This window comes from Suricata suricatta, chromosome 16, assembly GCF_006229205.1.
Source record: "Suricata suricatta isolate VVHF042 chromosome 16, meerkat_22Aug2017_6uvM2_HiC, whole genome shotgun sequence".
Lineage (NCBI taxonomy): Eukaryota > Metazoa > Chordata > Mammalia > Carnivora > Herpestidae > Suricata > Suricata suricatta.
This window is the reverse complement of record NC_043715.1, coordinates 20,329,890-20,334,372: the sequence shown is the minus strand read 5'-3', so window position 1 is coordinate 20,334,372 and position 4,483 is coordinate 20,329,890. Positions and strand designations below refer to the sequence as shown.

General features: G+C 36.8%; 1 long non-coding RNA gene across 1 annotated transcript; it reads left to right on the top strand.

Annotated features, from left to right (window-relative positions):
• The first annotated feature begins 268 nt into the window (after positions 1-268).
• On the top strand, positions 269-3,192 carry LOC115279640. The gene is made up of 2 exons (XR_003903548.1): positions 269-349; positions 2,895-3,192. It is a non-coding gene; the product is annotated as an uncharacterized LOC115279640 (long non-coding RNA).
• Positions 3,193-4,483: the final 1,291 nt, after the last annotated feature.

Genomic DNA, 4,483 nt, shown 5'->3' with positions numbered 1-4,483 from the left:
ACAGATTAGTATTGGTGCTTGTGACCCTGAAATATTTTACATTAAACTTTGAGCAACACAAAGTCCTTTTTGGTTTGTTTATTTTCACAAAAAGTTACTATGGAATTTTTTTCATGTGATTTTGCTAGATGTTCCCAAACATCTCTGTGAAGTATACAGAAAGGCTACTATTTCCTGTGGATCTTGAAACTTACAGAGATTATGTTTTGTTTTTATATCCCTCTTTCCGCTAAATGTACCAGTTTAACCCAGCAGCAAAGGAGAGGAGAGCTATTAGAAATTCTTCACACAGTAAAATGATTATATTCACCTGGACAGAGAGTTGCATTTTGGGGGGAATAAAAACCAGGTAACGTGTGTGTGTGTGTGTGTGTGTGTGTGTGTGTGTGTGTGTGTGTTTTACCTTGTTGGAATCCTTCCACATTCCAAGGATGCCCTGACTAAATGATACAGCAAATGCCATCATTTTGAATAGGGAGGGTAATTAATGATGCCTATTGAGAATCTTGGGAGGGGCGCTGATTCTGTAGAGCACATCCCAAAATGGCCAAGAAAAACAAAGAATTGTGCAGAGATGGAATTGGTTAAGGAACTGAATACAGAGAGAATGTGGTTCAGCTTTATTAGACGTTCTTGAGATGGGTTTCCCACCTGTAGGCAAAACCAGCATTAATCAGATGGTTCACTCTTCAGATACCTTGACCAACTGGAGGTTTGGCTGAGTCTCAGACTCATTTGACCACTTAGCCATTTGTAGCTATTTCCTTTCTAAACAAATCACTAACATCTGTTTATTTTATCTTCTAAACATCTCTCTAACCTGATCTTTTATTTCTACTGTCCACTGCATACCTAGTTTCAGCCACTGAATACCATCTTTTTAATGCTTTCTGTAACCACATAGCATGTTAACTATTATTTACCTAGTATATGTATCTAAATTTGAAAACTTAAATCCATTTATTTAAAAAGTAAACCTTTTGTTTTGGGGTGACTGGATGGCTCAGTTGGTTAAGTATCCAACTTTGGTTTAGGTCACCATCTCATAGTCCATGAGTTTGAGCCCTGCGTCCAGCTCTGTGCTGGCAGCTCAGAGCCTGGAACCTGCTTCGATTCTGTGCCTCCCTCTCTCTCTACCCCTCCCTTGCTTGCTGTCTCTCTCTATATCTCTCAAAAATAAATAAACATTAAAAAATTAAAAACAATAAAAATAAAAAACCTTATGTCCCAATAAAGAGAGGAAAACTAGCTCAGGTCAGAAAAGAGATGATAAACTGAAAGTAATTGTGTGTGTGTGTGTGTGTGTGTGTGTGTGTGTGTGTACATATAGATATAGATAGATATATGTAGATGCGTATGTGTATATTATTTTATATGTATTTCATATGCATATATTACACATATATTTATATGCATATACACATGTGTATATTGTTTTTTAAAGGAGTTGTGTAATTCTATCTGGAAGCCATTGCATGGAGGTCAGCTCTGACTGCTGGGTTGGGGATTAGCAGATTTCAGGGAGGTGTGAACAACCGTCTCCAAACTGAGACCCACTTTGCGTAATCAGAAGGACTGAAATAGCAATTAAAAGGGAGACTCACTATGTAAACAGGGCTATTTTTAACCTCTGCTGCACCCCATAATGTATCCCATACCTCCCAGTGGTATGGATGCGTCATTTTGGGAAATGCTAGTTCAGGACTTGTTGGCTTAGCCCAGATCATGGCAAGGTGCTTCAATTGTATTCTTTGTCCATGCTCCTCCAAAATATCAACACTCTGGGGGCCACATGACTTTGCTTTTCCACAAAAAAGGAATTCCCTTTCTTTTTTTTTCTTATTTATAATTTCAATATTTAGTTCATTGATCTCATTGTATAAGTGTGTGTCTCTAACAAAATTTGTTACTTGCACTCAGACTTTTTTATTTTTTAATTTCTGAAAGGTGTGATTTGAGTTACTAAAAAACAAGCATGGAGGAAAAGACAGAAAGGCATGAATGTAGTTTATTTTTAGCCACTTATAATAATTAACATTTATAATACAAAACTTACTGATAAAATATACAAGATAAAACAGCATTAGGAAGTGTCTAACTGGTTGCATATGTTGACACATGAAGCCTATCAGGAAACTGGGATAGAGTGAGGTTAAATATCTTGCCTAAAATTTCATACCTTATTAGTTGCTGACCCAGAATATTACTAGATGTAGACATGGTCAGGCTTCTGAGTCAGTGCTTTTAACTATGTTCTGAGTAGCCCTGATTGCATTCATCACATTACAGTTGTTGTTTTAGGGGTGCTTGGTGCCTCAGTTAAGCATTGGACTCTTGATCTCAGCTCAGGTCATGATCTCATGGTTCTTGGATTCGAGCCCACACTGGGGGCTCTGTGCTGATAATGCAGAGCTTGCTCTGAATTCTCTCCATCTCACCATCTCATTGTGTCTCTCTGTTCCCTCATCCCCACTCTCTCTCAAAGTAAATATATAAACTTAAAAAAAGGAATTGTTTTGGTGATACATACTTACTAGATTTTAATTTTCAGACTGTAGATAGATTGAGGAATGCTGATTCTGAGCAGTAATTCTGTACGAAACACACAAACACAAATACGTGGGTTTTTTTCTGTTTGACAGAATATTTAAATATTTGTATATAAATATGTGTATATGTCTGTATACATGGGTGTTTATATACATAATTTTTACATATTTGTGTGTCTATAGACACTATATAAGAGAAAGATAAGAAAGAAGGAGTAGCTTAGCTACATTGTATGTGAATAGTATCTGACTTTTTATATTATGAGACTGAATTGTTTTCATTTGTTGGACATTCATTTTATAAAATGCCATTGGGTTCTGAAACAAGCTTCTTGTGTACTCTAGGATATTCATCTAAACAATGCCATTGTTTAATGACTTGTAGAAGAACTTTCTTCTCCCTCCATCATAATCACTTGCTCTGTCTGTTAAAGAAGCCCTCTTCTCTGCATCTGCAATTCTCCTCTGAAGCCCCACATCATCATCATCATGATCATCATGATCACCATCATCACCCAGATCATCTGATAGAATGATGTTATGCCTCTGCTCCACACTTGCTTCTCCTCACCTCCACTTCATGTTAATGGACTACTTTGGAACAGATGTATGCTAGGTTCTCAATAAAGATAGTGGTAGTGATGATGATACTAACATCAGTAAGTATATATATATACACACATACACACACACGTTACTTTCAAATAAAATATGGTTAATCAGATGTCTGCTTAGGCCAAATTCATACCCCTCACAAAGTAGACAGCTAGCTAGCTGTCTTAGAAAAATGCCTGACATATATTGCTCAATATATATTAGCTAATATTATTACTTGTTTACTCATACAAGTTAGCTTGAAGTATAAACAGAAACCTCTCTGTGCAAGTTGTCTGTGTGTGTGTGCGTGTGTGTGTGTTTTCCCACTATCCTTTTCTGTTTGTTTGTTTGTTATTTGTCTAAGCCATTTCCCACCCTTCCAAATGACCATTCGTGAACATGCCTTGGTGTTTGTACATTTGTATTCTGGGGGCACAGAAAGTATTATATAAATTTCTCAACAATTAATACAGTAAACTGTTTCTGCTGGAGAGGATAGTGAAAAAATGAAATCTTTGAGGAAAAAAATATATTTAGATACAAAAAGTGGGAAAAATGATATTAATTTCTTCTTACTCTTTCCTAAACATATTGTTCACTTTTCTGTCTCTATTTCTTTACATGACTGCTTGTTCTCCTGAAGTGTCTGAGCCTCTCAAAATATAACATAATATATACAGTTTTTATCATATATTATTACTTTTATGAATATATTCTCAGTCCTTCCCTACTTGGTCCTGATTATGTCTTCTTATACAACCTAGGTTGTGTCCAGACCTGCTGGACAATATTCACTTTGACTTGATGTTCAGAATTTGAGTACTTGCCTTTGTGAGTTAGGAAGTCTCTGTGTAGCACTGTTCTGGGCATGAGGGATATGATGGTGAAGAAAGTAGGTACCTACTTTAGAGCATATGGGATAGGAATGAATATGGATCATAAACAAAAAGTTGTGGATCATTCATTGATCTTTTTAAGAGTATGCCAATTGATATGAAGTCAAAGTTCAGAAGCAATTCTCATAGCATACACTGGGGTGTACTAACTTAGCTCAGTGAGTCAAAGAAATTACCCTTTTGGAAGTTCTGTTTAAGGCAAGACCATAGGGGGGCGCCCGGGTGGCTCAGTCAGTTAAACCTCTGACTTCAGCTCAGGTCAGATCTCACTTTTGTGAGTTCGAACCCCACGTCAGGTTCTGTGCTGACAGCTAGCTCAGAGCCTGGAGCCTGCTTCTGGTTCTGTGTCTCCTTCTCTCTCTGCCCCTCCCCCTCTCATGCTCTTTCTCTCTCTATCAAAAATAAATAAAACAATTAAAAAATTGTTTATAAAAAAAGACA